Raw genomic sequence first — 22,170 nt, 5'->3', positions numbered from 1 at the left:
GCCCACAACCTCTCTCAGCACGGGTCCCCCAGAAGGCTCCTTTGGGACCAGGATTCTCTTGCGGGTGACTCTTTAAGGTCTGGCCCCTGGATGGAGGGGCACCAGGAGTAGAGGAGCAGGAAGGGGAAGGGGGTGGCCATGCGAGGGGACACTTTCAGGCCAAGTCCCAGCTTCAGCCTGATCCTCCTGGGAACCCCGGGGTGTACGTCACACCTCCTGGTTGTCCCGCTCTGAGACAAGGGCTCTGAGACAAGGAGCCGGGCTGCGCATTCCCCCAGCAGCCAGTCGTGGGCTGAGGACACCTGGGGCGTTGGGAACTCCCTGGCTTCTCCTTGGCTTAACATCTGGAGCTGCTTGTGAATCGTGCCGCCACACACACCCGAGTGCAGGTGTCTTCTGCACAGACTGCGGGCCTCGCTCTTCTGAATGCCGCTAGCTCGCCACCCACCCACGGGTGAACCTGGTCAGGGTACTTTCTCTCGGGGGCAGACTCTGATCCTGGCGGGCTACCGGTGTTTCTGTTTGCTCGTTTCTTTCTTCCATTTCGGGAAAGGCTTCCTTACTGGGTGTGGAAATCTCCTATGCCTTTCCTCGCCTATTCTGTCAGCTTTAAAATTCTCTTTCAGTTGCCACCCTCACAGATGGATTAGGAAACTCTTTCCGGTGCACTCATTAGTGAAATGACCTCAATGAAGCTGGAATCCAATATCTAATCGCCGATTTTTAGCGAGTCCACACGCCAGGGTGGTTGGGGTCCAATGCAGCCCCGGCCAGGCCCAGGCCCCTTGGACTGGGCCACAGGAGGACACAGAGGAGGGTCCCGGCCCCCACGGTCGCGTTGCCGGCAGTTCTCCAAGGGCTTGGGCGTTTTCCAGAGGTAGGAGATGGAGGGGACTGATTTCTTCAGCGCCCCACAAACCACGCCACCCCACCCATGGGACACATCCCTAGAGAGAGAGAGAGACGCCCCATACACTCGCTCCCCTCCCCCATGCGCTGTGCCCCAGCCCAGGCCCGGGGGAATAGGCGGCAGCCCACCCACAGGGTGGGGGGCGCAGCTGAAAGGGGTTGTCCGGGATGGCGGCCCCTGCCTGGGGTCAAAGGGCGGGCGACCCGCGCGTGCGCAATCGGCGGCGGCGGCGGCCACGAGCTGGGGGTGGGCCAGGCGAGGAGAGGAAGGGGGCTGGAAGGTCTCCACCTTGGCGAGTCCAGCCGTGGAGGCGCATCTTGTGTGAGTGTGAGTGAGTGAGTGTGAGTGTGAGTGTGAGTGTGTGTGTGTGTGTGTGTGTGTGTGTGTGTAGAGAGAGACAGCCCCCCACCCCGGCCCGCCGCTCCCTGCCCGCCCCGCCCCGCCCCGCCTGTCACCCCCTTCCCTCGGAGCCCGCCGGACCCGGCGGGTGAACTCAACAGGCCCGGCCCGGTGCGGGTCAGCGCCGGCGCGGGGCCTGGGGCGGGGGGAGGAGGCGGCGGGGAAGCGCAGAGAGGCTCGGCTTCTTGAGCGGGGCAGGGGCGCCCTCCGCCGTCTAGGGCCACACCACCCTGAACGCGCCCGATCTCGTCTGGTCTCGGAAGCTAAGCAGGGTCGGGCCTGGTTAGTACTTGGATGGGAGACCGCCTGGGAATACCGGGTGCCGTAGGCTTCTTCTTTTTTTTTTTTTTGTTTTGCCTCTTGTTCTGTCCCCTTTCTGGGAGCGAGTCGGCGGCCCGGGGTGGGGGTCACCCCCACCCTCAGCGCCCGCCGCGGTGCCTGGCGCCCCAGCCCGCACCGTGGGGCCTCCTCTTGTCCCAAGCCGCGACACCGCCGTCACGCGGCAGCATGCGTGGCTTCTGGACTGTCAGGTCTCAGACCAAAGGTCTGCTCTGTGGGAACCGACACGCTGGAGGAAACCTTGAGAGTCTGAGAGGGGAGGGAGTTCCAGAAGAAGGCCAGGATGTCATTTTGAGGGAGTATGTGACCAGAACTCGTCCCGTTGCTTTTGGGGTTCTATGGGCTACACGTAGGAATCTTTGGTGGTGGCACCTGATGTTGGGGGATCCGGAGTCACACCCAGACCTGCTCCACAGGCCTCCTTTTACTTTTCTCTTCGGATTCATTATGTTTAAAAAGTGTCTCTTATCTCTATGATTGCATTTTCTTTTCTCTCTCTTTTCAAGCAGATGATGGGAGTCCAAGTATTAAGGTGACATGTGTTGCCCGTGCCCCCCTCCCCCCTGTGTTCTTATTCATTTACCTCTGATGTTGTTCCAGCGTATTGTGGGGGTACCAATGTTAAGGTCGGGTACGTTGCCCTCTCCCAGCCTCCCCCCTCCGGTCAGAGCCTCAAGTGCGCCCATCCCCCAGTCGGTGCGCACCCACCCCATTCCTAATGGAGGTGTATGCCCATCCCCTCCCCCCACCCGCCCGACACCCACCCGATGAAGGTGATTCCTCTGTGTCCACTTAGGTGTCCATCGGTTCGTACCCATTTGCTGGTGAGCGCGAGCACGTGGTGCTCGTGTGTCCATTCTTGGGCTACCTGGCTTACTGGAACGGGTTCCAGCTCTGGCCAGGAGAACCACGAGAGGTGCCCTCTCACCGCTGCTCCTCCTAGCTGAATAGCACTCCGTGGTGTCCACGCGCCACATTTCATTTACGCACTCGTGGGTCGATGGGCACTCGGGTCGCTTCCAGGTCTTTGCGATTGTGACTTGTGCCCTGACTCTAACCCTAACCCTTACCCAGCCCGTCTCCTCCTCGGCCCCTGCCTGACTGACTCCTTCCCGCCCGGCCTGTCACCTGTCACCGTCCTCTGCCCCTGCCTGACACGCTCCTCCCCGCCCGGGCCGTCACCGTCCTCGGCCCCTGCCTGACGGGGCTCCTCCGTCTCCTGGGCCTTCCAAGGGCTTGGTGTGGACGCTGGTTCCAGGACGCCCTCCCAGGAACCCGGTAGCAGGGCGGCCGCAGCGTCTCGCGCCACCCAACCGTCCGCCGGCCGGCGGCCGGCGCTAAGTGGCCTGCGGGGACGTGCCCCCACTGTGGGGCGGGCGCCCAGCCTGGTGTCTTCTCTGAGGCCCCGTGGCTGCTTTTCCCCCCCGCACGGGGAGAGCCACGGAGGTGGGGACCGCCTCCTCGTGGGGACGTACACCCAGCTCTCCACGTCGGATTCCGGGGCTCTCTGTCCTGCCAGAAGGCCCAGCTGGCCTGCGGGTCCTTAGAGTGGCAAAAACATCCGAAAACTGAGATTGAGGGTCCGGTGGTTGTCTGCACTTTTGTGCTGGGCACCCCAGGGAGGCCCGGGGGCTGGCTGGACAACGCGGTCTGCTGGGCGGGGGGGGGGTTTGGAGGAGCAACTGATGCCCTTTGCACTTTGGGTAGCAAGTGTCTGAGGTGTCTCTGAGCCCTGCGCCATGTCGGGGGGTGGGGTGGGGGGTGGGAGGTCGGGGGGGTGGAGGAGCAGGAGGAGGAGGAGGAGGAGGTGGGAAGGGCCGTGGCCTGCAGTCGTGTTCCCGGGGTGGCTTCTTCCACAGGCTGCTTGGCCTGGGCTCCCTGCACCTGGGCCTTTGGAGGACTGGCCCTGTGCTTGCCAACGCTTCCCCTGCAGGGACCCAGAGCTGGGAGGTTGCATCTCTCAGCCCTGGGTCGGGCAGAGCCACAGCGGGCCATGCCCACAACCTCTCTCAGCACGGGTCCCCCAGAAGGCTCCTTTGGGACCAGGATTCTCTTGCGGGTGACTCTTTAAGGTCTGGCCCCTGGATGGAGGGGCACCAGGAGTAGAGGAGCAGGAAGGGGAAGGGGGTGGCCATGCGAGGGGACACTTTCAGGCCAAGTCCCAGCTTCAGCCTGATCCTCCTGGGAACCCCGGGGTGTACGTCACACCTCCTGGTTGTCCCGCTCTGAGACAAGGGCTCTGAGACAAGGAGCCGGGCTGCGCATTCCCCCAGCAGCCAGTCGTGGGCTGAGGACACCTGGGGCGTTGGGAACTCCCTGGCTTCTCCTTGGCTTAACATCTGGAGCTGCTTGTGAATCGTGCCGCCACACACACCCGAGTGCAGGTGTCTTCTGCACAGACTGCGGGCCTCGCTCTTCTGAATGCCGCTAGCTCGCCACCCACCCACGGGTGAACCTGGTCAGGGTACTTTCTCTCGGGGGCAGACTCTGATCCTGGCGGGCTACCGGTGTCTCTGTTTGCTCGTTTCTTTCTTCCATTTCGGGAAAGGCTTCCTTACTGGGTGTGGAAATCTCCTATGCCTTTCCTCGCCTATTCTGTCAGCTTTAAAATTCTCTTTCAGTTGCCACCCTCACAGATGGATTAGGAAACTCTTTCCGGTGGACTCATTAGTGAAATGACCTCAATGAAGCTGGAATCCAATATCTAATCGCCGATTTTTAGCGAGTCCACACGCCAGGGTGGTCGGGGTCCAATGCAGCCCCGGCCAGGCCCAGGCCCCTTGGACTGGGCCACAGGAGGACACAGAGGAGGGTCCCGGCCCCCACGGTCGCGTTGCCGGCAGTTCTCCAAGGGCTTGGGCGTTTTCCAGAGGTAGGAGATGGAGGGGACTGATTTCTTCAGCGCCCCACAAACCACGCCACCCCACCCATGGGACACATCCCTAGAGAGAGAGAGAGACGCCCCATACACTCGCTCCCCTCCCCCATGCGCTGTGCCCCAGCCCGGGCCCGGGGGAATAGGCGGCAGCCCACCCACAGGGTGGGGGGCGCAGCTGAAAGGGGTTGTCGGGGAGGGCGGCCCCTGCCTGGGGTCAAAGGGCGGGCGACCCGCGCGTGCGCAATCGGCGGCGGCGGCGGCGGCGGCCACGAGCTGGGGGTGGGCCAGGCGAGGAGAGGAAGGGGGCTGGAAGGTCTCCACCTTGGCGAGTCCAGCCGTGGAGGCGCATCTTGTGTGAGTGTGAGTGAGTGAGTGTGAGTGTGAGTGTGAGTGTGTGTGTGTGTGTGTGTAGAGAGAGACAGCCCCCCACCCCGGCCCGCCGCTCCCTGCCCGCCCCGCCCCGCCCCGCCCCGCCTGTCACCCCCGTCCCTCGGAGCCCGCCGGACCGGGCCGGTGAACTCAACAGGCCCGGCCCGGTGCGGGTCAGCGCCGGCGCGGGGCCTGGGGCGGGGGGAGGAGGCGGCGGGGAAGCGCAGAGAGGCTCGGCTTCTTGAGCGGGGCAGGGGCGCCCTCCGCCGTCTAGGGCCACGCCACCCTGAACGCGCCCGATCTCGTCTGGTCTCGGAAGCTAAGCAGGGTCGGGCCTGGTTAGTACTTGGATGGGAGACCGCCTGGGAATACCGGGTGCCGTAGGCTTCTTCTTTTTTTTTTTTTTGTTTTGCCTCTTGTTCTGTCCCCTTTCTGGGAGCGAGTCGGCGGCCCGGGGTGGGGGTCACCCCCACCCTCAGCGCCCGCCGCGGTGCCTGGCGCCCCAGCCCGCACCGTGGGGCCTCCTCTTGTCCCAAGCCGCGACACCGCCGTCACGCGGCAGCATGCGTGGCTTCTGGACTGTCAGGTCTCAGACCAAAGGTCTGCTCTGTGGGAACCGACACGCTGGAGGAAACCTTGAGAGTCTGAGAGGGGAGGGAGTTCCAGAAGAAGGCCAGGATGTCATTTTGAGGGAGTATGTGACCAGAACTCGTCCCGTTGCTTTTGGGGTTCTATGGGCTACACGTAGGAATCTTTGGTGGTGGCACCTGATGTTGGGGGATCCGGAGTCACACCCAGACCTGCTCCACAGGCCTCCTTTTACTTTTCTCTTCGGATTCATTATTTTTAAAAAGTGTCTCTTATCTCTATGATTGCATTTTCTTTTCTCTCTCTTTTCAAGCAGATGATGGGAGTCCAAGTATTAAGGTGACATGTGTTGCCCGTGCCCCCCTCCCCCCTGTGTTCTTATTCATTTACCTCTGATGTTGTTCCAGCGTATTGTGGGGGTACCAATGTTAAGGTCGGGTACGTTGCCCTCTCCCAGCCTCCCCCCTCCGGTCAGAGCCTCAAGTGCGCCCATCCCCCAGTCGGGGCGCACCCACACCATTCCTAATGGAGGTGTATGCCCATCCCCTCCCCCCACCCGCCCGACACCCACCCGATGAAGGTGATTCCTCTGTGTCCAGTTAGGTGTCCATCGGTTCGTACCCATTTGCTGGTGAGCGCGAGCACGTGGTGCTCGTGTGTCCATTCTTGGGCTACCTGGCTTACTGGAACGGGTTCCAGCTCTGGCCAGGAGAACCACGAGAGGTGCCCTCTCACCGCTGCTCCTCCTAGCTGAATAGCACTCCGTGGTGTCCACGCGCCACATTTCATTTACGCACTCGTGGGTCGATGGGCACTCGGGTCGCTTCCAGGTCTTTGCGATTGTGACTTGTGCCCTGACTCTAACCCTAACCCTTACCCAGCCCGTCTCCTCCTCGGCCCCTGCCTGACTGACTCCTTCCCGCCCGGCCTGTCACCTGTCACCGTCCTCTGCCCCTGCCTGACACGCTCCTCCCCGCCCGGGCCGTCACCGTCCTCGGCCCCTGCCTGACGGGGCTCCTCCGTCGCCTGGGCCTTCCAAGGGCTTGGTGTGGACGCTGGTTCCAGGACGCCCTCCCAGGAACCCGGTAGCAGGGCGGCCGCAGCGTCTCGCGCCACCCAACCGTCCGCCGGCCGGCGGCCGGCGCTAAGTGGCCTGCGGGGGACGTGCCCCCACTGTGGGGCGGGCGCCCAGCCTGGTGTCTTCTCTGAGGCCCCGTGGCTGCTTTTCCCCCCCGCAAGGGGAGAGCCGCGGAGGTGGGGACCGCCTCCTCGTGGGGACGTACACCCAGCTCTCCACGTCGGATTCCGGGGCTCTCTGTCCTGCCAGAAGGCCCAGCTGGCCTGCGGGTCCTTAGAGTGGCAAAAACATCCGAAAACTGAGATTGAGGGTCCGGTGGTTGTCTGCACTTTTGTGCTGGGCACCCCAGGGAGGCCCGGGGGCTGGCTGGACAACGTGGTCTGCTGGGCAGGGGGGGGGGTTTGGAGGAGCAACTGATGCCCTTTGCACTTTGGGTAGCAAGTGTCTGAGGTGTCTCTGAGCCCTGCGCCATGTCGGGGGGTGGGGTGGGGGGGTGGGAGGTCGGGGGGGGGGGTGGAGGAGCAGGAGGAGGAGGAGGAGGAGGTGGGAAGGGCCGTGGCCTGCAGTCGTGTTCCCGGGGTGGCTTCTTCCACAGGCTGCTTGGCCTGGGCTCCCTGCACCTGGGCCTTTGGAGGACTGGCCCTGTGCTTGCCAACGCTTCCCCTGCAGGGACCCAGAGCTGGGAGGTTGCATCTCTCAGCCCTGGGTCGGGCAGAGCCCCAGCGGGCCATGCCCACAACCTCTCTCAGCACGGGTCCCCCAGAAGGCTCCTTTGGGACCAGGATTCTCTTGCGGGTGACTCTTTAAGGTCTGGCCCCTGGATGGAGGGGCACCAGGAGTAGAGGAGCAGGAAGGGGAAGGGGGTGGCCATGCGAGGGGACACTTTCAGGCCAAGTCCCAGCTTCAGCCTGATCCTCCTGGGAACCCCGGGGTGTACGTCACACCTCCTGGTTGTCCCGCTCTGAGACAAGGGCTCTGAGACAAGGAGCCGGGCTTCGCATTCCCCCAGCAGCCAGTCGTGGGCTGAGGACACCTGGGGCGTTGGGAACTCCCTGGCTTCTCCTTGGCTTAACATCTGGAGCTGCTTGTGAATCGTGCCGCCACACACACCCGAGTGCAGGTGTCTTCTGCACAGACTGCGGGCCTCGCTCTTCTGAATGCCGCTAGCTCGCCACCCACCCACGGGTGAACCTGGTCAGGGTACTTTCTCTCGGGGGCAGACTCTGATCCTGGCGGGCTACCGGTGTTTCTGTTTGCTCGTTTCTTTCTTCCATTTCGGGAAAGGCTTCCTTACTGGGTGTGGAAATCTCCTATGCCTTTCCTCGCCTATTCTGTCAGCTTTAAAATTCTCTTTCAGTTGCCACCCTCACAGATGGATTAGGAAACTCTTTCCGGTGCACTCATTAGTGAAATGACCTCAATGAAGCTGGAATCCAATATCTAATCGCCGATTTTTAGCGAGTCCACACGCCAGGGTGGTCGGGGTCCAATGCAGCCCCGGCCAGGCCCAGGCCCCTTGGACTGGGCCACAGGAGGACACAGAGGAGGGTCCCGGCCCCCACGGTCGCGTTGCCGGCAGTTCTCCAAGGGCTTGGGCGTTTTCCAGAGGTAGGAGATGGAGGGGACTGATTTCTTCAGCGCCCCACAAACCACGCCACCCCACCCATGGGACACATCCCTAGAGAGAGAGAGAGACGCCCCATACACTCGCTCCCCTCCCCCATGCGCTGTGCCCCAGCCCGGGCCCGGGGGAATAGGCGGCAGCCCACCCACAGGGTGGGGGGCGCAGCTGAAAGGGGTTGTCGGGGAGGGCGGCCCCTGCCTGGGGTCAAAGGGCGGGCGACCCGCGCGTGCGCAATCGGCGGCGGCGGCGGCGGCGGCGGCCACGAGCTGGGGGTGGGCCAGGCGAGGAGAGGAAGGGGGCTGGAAGGTCTCCACCTTGGCGAGTCCAGCCGTGGAGGCGCATCTTGTGTGAGTGTGAGTGAGTGAGTGTGAGTGTGAGTGTGTGTGTGTGTGTGTGTGTGTATAGAGAGACAGCCCCCCACCCCGGCCCGCCGCTCCCTGCCCGCCCCGCCCCGCCCCGCCTGTCACCCCCGTCCCTGGGAGCCCGCCGGACCGGCCGGTGAACTCAACAGGCCCGGCCCGGTGCGGGTCAGCGCCGGCGCGGGGCCTGGGGCGGGGGGAGGAGGCGGCGGGGAAGCGCAGAGAGGCTCGGCTTCTTGAGCGGGGCAGGGGCGCCCTCCGCCGTCTAGGGCCACACCACCCTGAACGCGCCCGATCTCGTCTGGTCTCGGAAGCTAAGCAGGGTCGGGCCTGGTTAGTACTTGGATGGGAGACCGCCTGGGAATACCGGGTGCCGTAGGCTTCTTCTTTTTTTTTTTTTTGTTTTGCCTCTTGTTCTGTCCCCTTTCTGGGAGCGAGTCGGCGGCCCGGGGTGGGGGTCACCCCCACCCTCAGCGCCCGCCGCGGTGCCTGGCGCCCCAGCCCGCACCGTGGGGCCTCCTCTTGTCCCAAGCCGCGGCACCGCCGTCACGCGGCAGCATGCGTGGCTTCTGGACTGTCAGGTCTCAGACCAAAGGTCTGCTCTGTGGGAACCGACACGCTGGAGGAAACCTTGAGAGTCTGAGAGGGGAGGGAGTTCCAGAAGAAGGCCAGGATGTCATTTTGAGGGAGTATGTGACCAGAACTCGTCCCGTTGCTTTTGGGGTTCTATGGGCTACACGTAGGAATCTTTGGTGGTGGCACCTGATGTTGGGGGATCCGGAGTCACACCCAGACCTGCTCCACAGGCCTCCTTTTACTTTTCTCTTCGGATTCATTATGTTTAAAAAGTGTCTCTTATCTCTATGATTGCATTTTCTTTTCTCTCTCTTTTCAAGCAGATGATGGGAGTCCAAGTATTAAGGTGACATGTGTTGCCCGTGCCCCCCTCCCCCCTGTGTTCTTATTCATTTACCTCTGATGTTGTTCCAGCCTATTGTGGGGGTACCAATGTTAAGGTCGGGTACGTTGCCCTCTCCCAGCCTCCCCCCTCCGGTCAGAGCCTCAAGTGCGCCCATCCCCCAGTCGGGGCGCACCCACCCCATTCCTAATGGAGGTGTATGCCCATCCCCTCCCCCCACCCGCCCGACACCCACCCGATGAAGGTGATTCCTCTGTGTCCACTTAGGTGTCCATCGGTTCGTACCCATTTGCTGGTGAGCGCGAGCACGTGGTGCTCGTGTGTCCATTCTTGGGCTACCTGGCTTACTGGAACGGGTTCCAGCTCTGGCCAGGAGAACCACGAGAGGTGCCCTCTCACCGCTGCTCCTCCTAGCTGAATAGCACTCCGTGGTGTCCACGCGCCACATTTCATTTACGCACTCGTGGGTCGATGGGCACTCGGGTCGCTTCCAGGTCTTTGCGATTGTGACTTGTGCCCTGACTCTAACCCTAACCCTTACCCAGCCCGTCTCCTCCTCGGCCCCTGCCTGACTGACTCCTTCCCGCCCGGCCTGTCACCTGTCACCGTCCTCTGCCCCTGCCTGACACGCTCCTCCCCGCCCGGGCCGTCACCGACCTCGGCCCCTGCCTGACGGGGCTCCTCCGTCGCCTGGGCCTTCCAAGGGCTTGGTGTGGACGCTGGTTCCAGGACGCCCTCCCAGGAACCCGGTAGCAGGGCGGCCGCAGCGTCTCGCGCCACCCAACCGTCCGCCGGCCGGCGGCCGTCGCTAAGTGGCCTGCGGGAGACGTGCCCCCACTGTGGGGCGGGCGCCCAGCCTGGTGTCTTCTCTGAGGCCCCGTGGCTGCTTTTCCCCCCCCGCAAGGGGAGAGCCGCGGAGGTGGGGACCGCCTCCTCGTGGGGACGTACACCCAGCTCTCCACGTCGGATTCCGGGGCTCTCTGTCCTGCCAGAAGGCCCAGCTGGCCTGCGGGTCCTTAGAGTGGCAAAAACATCCGAAAACTGAGATTGAGGGTCCGGTGGTTGTCTGCACTTTTGTGCTGGGCACCCCAGGGAGGCCCGGGGGCTGGCTGGACAACGCGGTCTGCTGGGCAGGGGGGGGGTTTGGAGGAGCAACTGATGCCCTTTGCACTTTGGGTAGCAAGTGTCTGAGGTGTCTCTGAGCCCTGCGCCATGTCGGGGGGGGTGGGGGGGTGGGAGTTCCGGGGGGTGGAGGAGCAGGAGGAGGAGGAGGAGGAGGTGGGAAGGGCCGTGGCCTGCAGTCGTGTTCCCGGGGTGGCTTCTTCCACAGGCTGCTTGGCCTGGGCTCCCTGCACCTGGGCCTTTGGAGGACTGGCCCTGTGCTTGCCAACTCGTGGGTCGATGGGCACTCGGGTCGCTTCCAGGTCTTTGCGATTGTGACTTGTGCCCTGACTCTAACCCTAACCCTTACCCAGCCCGTCTCCTCCTCGGCCCCTGCCTGACTGACTCCTTCCCGCCCGGCCTGTCACCTGTCACCGTCCTCTGCCCCTGCCTGACACGCTCCTCCCCGCCCGGGCCGTCACCGTCCTCGGCCCCTGCCTGACGGGGCTCCTCCGTCGCCTGGGCCTTCCAAGGGCTTGGTGTGGACGCTGGTTTCAGGACGCCCTCCCAGGAACCCGGTAGCAGGGCGGCCGCAGCGTCTCGCGCCACCCAACCGTCCGCCGGCCGGCGGCCGGCGCTAAGTGGCCTGCGGGGGACGTGCCCCCACTGTGGGGCGGGCGCCCAGCCTGGTGTCTTCTCTGAGGCCCCGTGGCTGCTTTTCCCCCCCGCAAGGGGAGAGCCGCGGAGGTGGGGACCGCCTCCTCGTGGGGACGTACACCCAGCTCTCCACGTCGGATTCCGGGGCTCTCTGTCCTGCCAGAAGGCCCAGCTGGCCTGCGGGTCCTTAGAGTGGCAAAAACATCCGAAAACTGAGATTGAGGGTCCGGTGGTTGTCTGCACTTTTGTGCTGGGCACCCCAGGGAGGCCCGGGGGCTGGCTGGACAACGCGGTCTGCTGGGCAGGGGGGGGGGTGTGGAGGAGCAACTGATGCCCTTTGCACTTTGGGTAGCAAGTGTCTGAGGTGTCTCTGAGCCCTGCGCCATGTCGGGGGGTGGGGTGGGGGGGTGGGAGGTCGGGGGGGGGTGGAGGAGCAGGAGGAGGAGGAGGAGGAGGTGGGAAGGGCCGTGGCCTGCAGTCGTGTTCCCGGGGTGGCTTCTTCCACAGGCTGCTTGGCCTGGGCTCCCTGCACCTGGGCCTTTGGAGGACTGGCCCTGTGCTTGCCAACGCTTCCCCTGCAGGGACCCAGACCTGGGAGGTTGCATCTCTCAGCCCTGGGTCGGGCAGAGCCCCAGCGGGCCATGCCCACAACCTCTCTCAGCACGGGTCCCCCAGAAGGCTCCTTTGGGACCAGGATTCTCTTGCGGGTGACTCTTTAAGGTCTGGCCCCTGGATGGAGGGGCACCAGGAGTAGAGGAGCAGGAAGGGGAAGGGGGTGGCCATGCGAGGGGACACTTTCAGGCCAAGTCCCAGCTTCAGCCTGATCCTCCTGGGAACCCCGGGGTGTACGTCACACCTCCTGGTTGTCCCGCTCTGAGACAAGGGCTCTGAGACAAGGAGCCGGGCTGCGCATTCCCCCAGCAGCCAGTCGTGGGCTGAGGACACCTGGGGCGTTGGGAACTCCCTGGCTTCTCCTTAACATCTGGAGCTGCTTGTGAATCGTGCCGCCACACACACCCGAGTGCAGGTGTCTTCTGCACAGACTGCGGGCCTCGCTCTTCTGAATGCCGCTAGCTCGCCACCCACCCACGGGTGAACCTGGTCAGGGTACTTTCTCTCGGGGGCAGACTCTGATCCTGGCGGGCTACCGGTGTTTCTGTTTGCTCGTTTCTTTCTTCCATTTCGGGAAAGGCTTCCTTACTGGGTGTGGAAATCTCCTATGCCTTTCCTCGCCTATTCTGTCAGCTTTAAAATTCTCTTTCAGTTGCCACCCTCACAGATGGATTAGGAAACTCTTTCCGGTGCACTCATTAGTGAAATGACCTCAATGAAGCTGGAATCCAATATCTAATCGCCGATTTTTAGCGAGTCCACACGCCAGGGTGGTCGGGGTCCAATGCAGCCCCGGCCAGGCCCAGGCCCCTTGGACTGGGCCACAGGAGGACACAGAGGAGGGTCCCGGCCCCCACGGTCGCGTTGCCGGCAGTTCTCCAAGGGCTTGGGCGTTTTCCAGAGGTAGGAGATGGAGGGGACTGATTTCTTCAGCGCCCCACAAACCACGCCACCCCACCCATGGGACACATCCCTAGAGAGAGAGAGAGACGCCCCATACACTCGCTCCCCTCCCCCATGCGCTGTGCCCCAGCCAGGGCCCGGGGGAATAGGCGGCAGCCCACACACAGGGTGGGGGGCGCAGCTGAAAGGGGTTGTCAGGGATGGCGGACCCTGCCTGGGGTCAAAGGGCGGGCGACCCGCGCGTGCGCAATCAGCGGCGGCGGCGGCGGTGGCGGCGGCGGCCACGAGCTGGGGGTGGGCCAGGCGAGGAGAGGAAGGGGGCTGGAAGGTCTCCACCTTGGCGAGTCCAGCCGTGGAGGCGCATCTTGTGTGAGTGTGAGTGAGTGAGTGTGAGTGTGTGTGTGTGTGTGTGTGTGTATAGAGAGACAGCCCCCCACCCCGGCCCGCCGCTCCCTGCCCGCCCCGCCCCGCCCCGCCCCGCCCCGCCTGTCACCCCCGTCCCTCGGAGCCCGCCGGACCCGGCCGGTGAACTCAACAGGCCCGGCCCGGTGCGGGTCAGCGCCGGCGCGGGGCCTGGGGCGGGGGGAGGAGGCGGCGGGGAAGCGCAGAGAGGCTCGGCTTCTTGAGCGGGGCAGGGGCGCCCTCCGCCGTCTAGGGCCACGCCACCCTGAACGCGCCCGATCTCGTCTGGTCTCGGAAGCTAAGCAGGGTCGGGCCTGGTTAGTACTTGGATGGGAGACCGCCTGGGAATACCGGGTGCCGTAGGCTTCTTCTTTTTTTTTTTTTTGTTTTGCCTCTTGTTCTGTCCCTTCTCTGGGAGCGAGTCGGCGGCCCGGGGTGGGGGTCACACCCACCCTCAGCGCCCGCCGCGGTGCCTGGCGCCCCAGCCCGCACCGTGGGGCCTCCTCTTGTCCCAAGCCGCGACACCGCCGTCACGCGGCAGCATGCGTGGCTTCTGGACTGTCAGGTCTCAGACCAAAGGTCTGCTCTGTGGGAACCGACACGCTGGAGGAAACCTTGAGAGTCTGAGAGGGGAGGGAGTTCCAGAAGAAGGCCAGGATGTCATTTTGAGGGAGTATGTGACCAGAACTCGTCCCGTTGCTTTTGGGGTTCTATGGGCTACACGTAGGAATCTTTGGTGGTGGCACCTGATGTTGGGGGATCCGGAGTCACACCCAGACCTGCTCCACAGGCCTCCTTTTACTTTTCTCTTCGGATTCATTATGTTTAAAAAGTGTCTCTTATCTCTATGATTGCATTTTCTTTTCTCTCTCTTTTCAAGCAGATGATGGGAGTCCAAGTATTAAGGTGACATGTGTTGCCCGTGCCCCCCTCCCCCCTGTGTTCTTATTCATTTACCTCTGATGTTGTTCCAGCCTATTGTGGGGGTACCAATGTTAAGGTCGGGTACGTTGCCCTCTCCCAGCCTCCCCCCTCCGGTCAGAGCCTCAAGTGCGCCCATCCCCCAGTCGGGGCGCACCCACCCCATTCCTAATGGAGGTGTATGCCCATCCCTTCCCCCCACCTGCCCGACACCCACCCGATGAAGGTGATTCCTCTGTGTCCACTTAGGTGTCCATCGGTTCGTACCCATTTGCTGGTGAGCGCGAGCACGTGGTGCTCGTGTGTCCATTCTTGGGCTACCTGGCTTACTGGAACGGGTTCCAGCTCTGGCCAGGAGAACCACGAGAGGTGCCCTCTCACCGCTGCTCCTCCTAGCTGAATAGCACTCCGTGGTGTCCACGCGCCACGGTGGCCTGCGGGGGACGTGCCCCCACTGTGGGGCGGGCGCCCAGCCTGGTGTCTTCTCTGAGGCCCCGTGGCTGCTTTTCCCCCCCGCAAGGGGAGAGCCGCGGAGGTGGGGACCGCCTCCTCGTGGGGACGTACACCCAGCTCTCCACGTCGGATTCCGGGGCTCTCTGTCCTGCCAGAAGGCCCAGCTGGCCTGCGGGTCCTTAGAGTGGCAAAAACATCCGAAAACTGAGATTGAGGGTCCGGTGGTTGTCTGCACTTTTGTGCTGGGCACCCCAGGGAGGCCCGGGGGCTGGCTGGACAACGCCGTCTGCTGGGCGGGGGGGGGTTTGGAGGAGCAACTGATGCCCTTTGCACTTTGGGTAGCAAGTGTCTGAGGTGTCTCTGAGCCCTGCGCCATGTCGGGGGGGGGTGGGGGGGTGGGAGTTCCGGGGGGTGGAGGAGCAGGAGGAGGAGGAGGAGGAGGTGGGAAGGGCCGTGGCCTGCAGTCGTGTTCCCGGGGTGGCTTCTTCCACAGGCTGCTTGGCCTGGGCTCCCTGCACCTGGGCCTTTGGAGGACTGGCCCTGTGCTTGCCAACTCGTGGGTCGATGGGCACTCGGGTCGCTTCCAGGTCTTTGCGATTGTGACTTGTGCCCTGACTCTAACCCTAACCCTTACCCAGCCCATCTCCTCCTCGGCCCCTGCCTGACTGACTCCTTCCCGCCCGGCCTGTCACCTGTCACCGTCCTCTGCCCCTGCCTGACACGCTCCTCCCCGCCCGGGCCGTCACCGTCCTCGGCCCCTGCCTGACGGGGCTCCTCCGTCGCCTGGGCCTTCCAAGGGCTTGGTGTGGACGCTGGTTTCAGGACGCCCTCCCAGGAACCCGGTAGCAGGGCGGCCGCAGCGTCTCGCGCCACCCAACCGTCCGCCGGCCGGCGGCCGGCGCTAAGTGGCCTGCGGGGGACGTGCCCCCACTGTGGGGCGGGCGCCCAGCCTGGTGTCTTCTCTGAGGCCCCGTGGCTGCTTTTCCCCCCCGCAAGGGGAGAGCCGCGGAGGTGGGGACCGCCTCCTCGTGGGGACGTACACCCAGCTCTCCACGTCGGATTCCGGGGCTCTCTGTCCTGCCAGAAGGCCCAGCTGGCCTGCGGGTCCTTAGAGTGGCAAAAACATCCGAAAACTGAGATTGAGGGTCCGGTGGTTGTCTGCACTTTTGTGCTGGGCACCCCAGGGAGGCCCGGGGGCTGGCTGGACAACGCGGTCTGCTGGGCAGGGGGGGGGGTGTGGAGGAGCAACTGATGCCCTTTGCACTTTGGGTAGCAAGTGTCTGAGGTGTCTCTGAGCCCTGCGCCATGTCGGGGGGTGGGGTGGGGGGGTGGGAGGTCGGGGGGGGGTGGAGGAGCAGGAGGAGGAGGAGGAGGAGGTGGGAAGGGCCGTGGCCTGCAGTCGTGTTCCCGGGGTGGCTTCTTCCACAGGCTGCTTGGCCTGGGCTCCCTGCACCTGGGCCTTTGGAGGACTGGCCCTGTGCTTGCCAACGCTTCCCCTGCAGGGACCCAGAGCTGGGAGGTTGCATCTCTCAGCCCTGGGTCGGGCAGAGCCCCAGCGGGCCATGCCCACAACCTCTCTCAGCACGGGTCCCCCAGAAGGCTCCTTTGGGACCAGGATTCTCTTGCGGGTGACTCTTTAAGGTCTGGCCCCTGGATGGAGGGGCACCAGGAGTAGAGGAGCAGGAAGGGGAAGGGGGTGGCCATGCGAGGGGACACTTTCAGGCCAAGTCCCAGCTTCAGCCTGATCCTCCTGGGAACCCCGGGGTGTACGTCACACCTCCTGGTTGTCCCGCTCTGAGACAAGGGCTCTGAGACAAGGAGCCGGGCTGCGCATTCCCCCAGCAGCCAGTCGTGGGCTGAGGACACCTGGGGCGTTGGGAACTCCCTGGCTTCTCCTTAACATCTGGAGCTGCTTGTGAATCGTGCCGCCACACACACCCGAGTGCAGGTGTCTTCTGCACAGACTGCGGGCCTCGCTCTTCTGAATGCCGCTAGCTCGCCACCCACCCACGGGTGAACCTGGTCAGGGTACTTTCTCTCGGGGGCAGACTCTGATCCTGGCGGGCTACCGGTGTTTCTGTTTGCTCGTTTCTTTCTTCCATTTCGGGAAAGGCTTCCTTACTGGGTGTGGAAATCTCCAATGCCTTTCCTCGCCTATTCTGTCAGCTTTAAAATTCTCTTTCAGTTGCCACCCTCACAGATGGATTAGGAAACTCTTTCCGGTGCACTCATTAGTGAAATGACCTCAATGAAGCTGGAATCCAATATCTAATCGCCGATTTTTAGCGAGTCCACACGCCAGGGTGGTCGGGGTCCAATGCAGCCCCGGCCAGGCCCAGGCCCCTTGGACTGGGCCACAGGAGGACACAGAGGAGGGTCCCGGCCCCCACGGTCGCGTTGCCGGCAGTTCTCCAAGGGCTTGGGCGTTTTCCAGAGGTAGGAGATGGAGGGGACTGATTTCTTCAGCGCCCCACAAACCACGCCACCCCACCCATGGGACACATCCCTAGAGAGAGAGAGAGACGCCCCATACACTCGCTCCCCTCCCCCATGCGCTGTGCCCCAGCCAGGGCCCGGGGGAATAGGCGGCAGCCCACACACAGGGTGGGGGGCGCAGCTGAAAGGGGTTGTCAGGGATGGCGGACCCTGCCTGGGGTCAAAGGGCGGGCGACCCGCGCGTGCGCAATCAGCGGCGGCGGCGGCGGTGGCGGCGGCGGCCACGAGCTGGGGGTGGGCCAGGCGAGGAGAGGAAGGGGGCTGGAAGGTCTCCACCTTGGCGAGTCCAGCCGTGGAGGCGCATCTTGTGTGAGTGTGAGTGAGTGAGTGTGAGTGAGAGTGTGTGTGTGTGTGTGTATAGAGAGAGAGCCCCCCACCCCGGCCCGCCGCTCCCTGCCCGCCCCGCCCCGGCCCGCCCCGCCCCGCCTGTCACCCCCGTCCCTCGGAGCCCGCCGGACCCGGCCGGTGAACTCAACAGGCCCGGCCCGGTGCGGGTCAGCGCCGGCGCGGGGCCTGGGGCGGGGGGAGGAGGCGGCGGGGAAGCGCAGAGAGGCTCGGCTTCTTGAGCGGGGCAGGGGCGCCCTCCGCCGTCTAGGGCCACGCCACCCTGAACGCGCCCGATCTCGTCTGGTCTCGGAAGCTAAGCAGGGTCGGGCCTGGTTAGTACTTGGATGGGAGACCGCCTGGGAATACCGGGTGCCGTAGGCTTCTTCTTTTTTTTTTTTTTTTTTTTGCCTCTTGTTCTGTCCCTTCTCTGGGAGCGAGTCGGCGGCCCGGGGTGGGGGTCACACCCACCCTCAGCGCCCGCCGCGGTGCCTGGCGCCCCAGCCCGCACCGTGGGGCCTCCTCTTGTCCCAAGCCGCGACACCGCCGTCACGCGGCAGCATGCGTGGCTTCTGGACTGTCAGGTCTCAGACCAAAGGTCTGCTCTGTGGGAACCGACACGCTGGAGGAAACCTTGAGAGTCTGAGAGGGGAGGGAGTTCCAGAAGAAGGCCAGGATGTCATTTTGAGGGAGTATGTGACCAGAACTCGTCCCGTTGCTTTTGGGGTTCTATGGGCTACACGTAGGAATCTTTGGTGGTGGCACCTGATGTTGGGGGATCCGGAGTCACACCCAGACCTGCTCCACAGGCCTCCTTTTACTTTTCTCTTCGGATTCATTATTTTTAAAAGGTGTCTCTTATCTCTATGATTGCATTTTCTTTTCTCTCTCTTTTCAAGCAGATGATGGGAGTCCAAGTATTAAGGTGACATGTGTTGCCCGTGCCCCCCTCCCCCCTGTGTTCTTATTCATTTACCTCTGATGTTGTTCCAGCGTATTGTGGGGGTACCAATGTTAAGGTCGGGTACGTTGCCCTCTCCCAGCCTCCCCCCTCGGGTCAGAGCCTCAAGTGCGCCCATCCCCCAGTCGGTGCGCACCCACCCCATTCCTAATGGAGGTGTATGCCCATCCCCTCCCCCCACCCGCCCGACACCCACCCGATGAAGGTGATTCCTCTGTGTCCACTTAGGTGTCCATCGGTTCGTACCCATTTGCTGGTGAGCGCGAGCACGTGGTGCTCGTGTGTCCATTCTTGGGCTACCTGGCTTACTGGAACGGGTTCCAGCTCTGGCCAGGAGAACCACGAGAGGTGCCCTCTCACCGCTGCTCCTTGTAGCCGAATAGCACTCCGTGGTGTCCACGCGCCACATTTCATTTACGCACTCGTGGGTCGATGGGCACTCGGGTCGCTTCCAGGTCTTTGCGATTGTGACTTGTGCCCTGACTCTAACCCTAACCCTTACCCAGCCCGTCTCCTCCTCGGCCCCTGCCTGACTGACTCCTTCCCGCCCGGCCTGTCACCTGTCACCATCCTCTGCCCCTGCCTGACACGCTCCTCCCCGCCCGGGCCGTCACCGTCCTCGGCCCCTGCCTGACGGGGCTCCTCCGTCGCCTGGGCCTTCCAAGGGCTTGGTGTGGACGCTGGTTTCAGGACGCCCTCCCAGGAACCCGGTAGCAGGGCGGCCGCAGCGTCTCGCGCCACCCAACCGTCCGCCGGCCGGCGGCCGGCGCTAAGTGGCCTGCGGGGGACGTGCCCCCACTGTGGGGCGGGCGCCCAGCCTGGTGTCTTCTCTGAGGCCCCGTGGCTGCTTTTCCCCCCCGCAAGGGGAGAGCCGCGGAGGTGGGGACCGCCTCCTCGTGGGGACGTACACCCAGCTCTCCACGTCGGATTCCGGGGCTCTCTGTCCTGCCAGAAGGCCCAGCTGGCCTGCGGGTCCTTAGAGTGGCAAAAACATCCGAAAACTGAGATTGAGGGTCCGGTGGTTGTCTGCACTTTTGTGCTGGGCACCCCAGGGAGGCCCGGGGGCTGGCTGGACAACGCGGTCTGCTGGGCGGGGGGGGGGTTTGGAGGAGCAACTGATGCCCTTTGCACTTTGGGTAGCAAGTGTCTGAGGTGTCTCTGAGCCCTGCGCCATGTCGGGGGGTGGGGTGGGGGGGTGGGAGGTCGGGGGGGGGTGGAGGAGCAGGAGGAGGAGGAGGAGGAGGTGGGAAGGGCCGTGGCCTGCAGTCGTGTTCCCGGGGTGGCTTCTTCCACAGGCTGCTTGGCCTGGGCTCCCTGCACCTGGGCCTTTGGAGGACTGGCCCTGTGCTTGCCAACGCTTCCCCTGCAGGGACCCAGAGCTGGGAGGTTGCATCTCTCAGCCCTGGGTCGGGCAGAGCCCCAGCGGGCCATGCCCACAACCTCTCTCAGCACGGGTCCCCCAGAAGGCTCCTTTGGGACCAGGATTCTCTTGCGGGTGACTCTTTAAGGTCTGGCCCCTGGATGGAGGGGCACCAGGAGTAGAGGAGCAGGAAGGGGAAGGGGGTGGCCATGCGAGGGGACACTTTCAGGCCAAGTCCCAGCTTCAGCCTGATCCTCCTGGGAACCCCGGGGTGTACGTCACACCTCCTGGTTGTCCCGCTCTGAGACAAGGGCTCTGAGACAAGGAGCCGGGCTGCGCATTCCCCCAGCAGCCAGTCGTGGGCTGAGGACACCTGGGGCGTTGGGAACTCCCTGGCTTCTCCTTAACATCTGGAGCTGCTTGTGAATCGTGCCGCCACACACACCCGAGTGCAGGTGTCTTCTGCACAGACTGCGGGCCTCACTCTTCTGAATGCCGCTAGCTCGCCACCCACCCACGGGTGAACCTGGTCAGGGTACTTTCTCTCGGGGGCAGACTCTGATCCTGGCGGGCTACCGGTGTTTCTGTTTGCTCGTTTCTTTCTTCCATTTCGGGAAAGGCTTCCTTACTGGGTGTGGAAATCTCCTATGCCTTTCCTCGCCTATTCTGTCAGCTTTAAAATTCTCTTTCAGTTGCCACCCTCACAGATGGATTAGGAAACTCTTTCCGGTGCACTCATTAGTGAAATGACCTCAATGAAGCTGGAATCCAATATCTAATCGCCGATTTTTAGCGAGTCCACACGCCAGGGTGGTCGGGGTCCAATGCAGCCCCGGCCAGGCCCAGGCCCCTTGGACTGGGCCACAGGAGGACACAGAGGAGGGTCCCGGCCCCCACGGTCGCGTTGCCGGCAGTTCTCCAAGGGCTTGGGCGTTTTCCAGAGGTAGGAGATGGAGGGGACTGATTTCTTCAGCGCCCCACAAACCACGCCACCCCACCCATGGGACACATCCCTAGAGAGAGAGAGAGACGCCCCATACACTCGCTCCCCTCCCCCATGCGCTGTGCCCCAGCCCGGGCCCAGGGGAATAGGCGGCAGCCCACACACAGGGTGGGGGGTGCAGCTGAAAGGGGTTGTCGGGGATGGGGGACCCTGCCTGGGGTCAAAGGGCGGGCGACCCGCGCGTGCGCAATCGGCGGCGGCGGCGGCGGCGGCGGCGGCCACGAGCTGGGGGTGGGCCAGGCGAGGAGAGGAAGGGGGCTGGAAGGTCTCCACCTTGGCGAGTCCAGCCGTGGAGGCGCATCTTGTGTGAGTGTGAGTGAGTGAGTGTGAGTGAGAGTGTGTGTGTGTGTGTGTGTGTGTGTGTGTGTGTGTGTGTGTGTATAGAGAGAGAGCCCCCCACCCCGACCCGCCGCTCCCTGCCCGCCCCGCCCCGGCCCGCCCCGCCCCGCCTGTCACCCCCGTCCCTCGGAGCCCGCCGGACCCGGCCGGTGAACTCAACAGGCCCGGCCCGGTGCGGGTCAGTGCCGGCGCGGGGCCTGGGGCGGGGGGAGGAGGCGGCGGGGAAGCGCAGAGAGGCTCGGCTTCTTGAGCGGGGCAGGGGCGCCCTCCGCCGTCTAGGGCCACACCACCCTGAACGCGCCCGATCTCGTCTGGTCTCGGAAGCTAAGCAGGGTCGGGCCTGGTTAGTACTTGGATGGGAGACCGCCTGGGAATACCGGGTGCCGTAGGCTTCTTCTTTTTTTTTTTTTTTGTTTTGCCTCTTGTTCTGTCCCTTCTCTGGGAGCGAGTCGGCGGCCCGGGGTGGGGGTCACACCCACCCTCAGCGCCCGCCGCGGTGCCTGGCGCCCCAGCCCGCACCGTGGGGCCTCCTCTTGTCCCAAGCCGCGACACCGCCGTCACGCGGCAGCATGCGTGGCTTCTGGACTGTCAGGTCTCAGACCAAAGGTCTGCTCTGTGGGAACCGACACGCTGGAGGAAACCTTGAGAGTCTGAGAGGGGAGGGAGTTCCAGAAGAAGGCCAGGATGTCATTTTGAGGGAGTATGTGACCAGAACTCGTCCCGTTGCTTTTGGGGTTCTATGGGCTACACGTAGGAATCTTTGGTGGTGGCACCTGATGTTGGGGGATCCGGAGTCACACCCAGACCTGCTCCACAGGCCTCCTTTTACTTTTCTCTTCGGATTCATTATTTTTAAAAGGTGTCTCTTATCTCTATGATTGCATTTTCTTTTCTCTCTCTTTTCAAGCAGATGATGGGAGTCCAAGTATTAAGGTGACATGTGTTGCCCGTGCCCCCCTCCCCCCTGTGTTCTTATTCATTTACCTCTGATGTTGTTCCAGCGTATTGTGGGGGTACCAATGTTAAGGTCGGGTACGTTGCCCTCTCCCAGCCTCCCCCCTCGGGTCAGAGCCTCAAGTGCGCCCATCCCCCAGTCGGTGCGCACCCACCCCATTCCTAATGGAGGTGTATGCCCATCCCCTCCCCCCACCCGCCCGACACCCACCCGATGAAGG

General features: G+C 63.7%; 6 non-coding genes across 6 annotated transcripts; all 6 read left to right on the top strand.

Moving 5' to 3' along the window:
• The first annotated feature begins 1,521 nt into the window (after window positions 1-1,521).
• LOC142865189 (5S ribosomal RNA) lies at window positions 1,522-1,640 on the top strand. The gene has a single exon (XR_012915492.1). It is a non-coding gene; the product is annotated as a 5S ribosomal RNA (ribosomal RNA).
• Window positions 1,641-5,163: 3,523 nt separating this feature from the next.
• On the top strand, window positions 5,164-5,282 carry LOC142865300 (5S ribosomal RNA). Its single transcript, XR_012915603.1, has one exon. It is a non-coding gene; the product is annotated as a 5S ribosomal RNA (ribosomal RNA).
• A 3,525-nt stretch (window positions 5,283-8,807) lies between these two features.
• LOC142865188 (5S ribosomal RNA) lies at window positions 8,808-8,926 on the top strand. Its single transcript, XR_012915491.1, has one exon. It is a non-coding gene; the product is annotated as a 5S ribosomal RNA (ribosomal RNA).
• A 4,459-nt stretch (window positions 8,927-13,385) lies between these two features.
• On the top strand, window positions 13,386-13,504 carry LOC142865299 (5S ribosomal RNA). Its single transcript, XR_012915602.1, has one exon. It is a non-coding gene; the product is annotated as a 5S ribosomal RNA (ribosomal RNA).
• A 4,093-nt stretch (window positions 13,505-17,597) lies between these two features.
• On the top strand, window positions 17,598-17,716 carry LOC142865297 (5S ribosomal RNA). Its single transcript, XR_012915600.1, has one exon. It is a non-coding gene; the product is annotated as a 5S ribosomal RNA (ribosomal RNA).
• Window positions 17,717-21,268: 3,552 nt separating this feature from the next.
• Window positions 21,269-21,387, top strand: LOC142865187 (5S ribosomal RNA). The gene has a single exon (XR_012915490.1). It is a non-coding gene; the product is annotated as a 5S ribosomal RNA (ribosomal RNA).
• The last annotated feature ends 783 nt before the right edge of the window (window positions 21,388-22,170 follow it).

This window comes from Microcebus murinus, chromosome 28, assembly GCF_040939455.1.
Source record: "Microcebus murinus isolate Inina chromosome 28, M.murinus_Inina_mat1.0, whole genome shotgun sequence".
Classification (NCBI taxonomy): domain Eukaryota; kingdom Metazoa; phylum Chordata; class Mammalia; order Primates; family Cheirogaleidae; genus Microcebus; species Microcebus murinus.
This window is presented reverse-complemented; position numbering and strand designations above follow the sequence as displayed.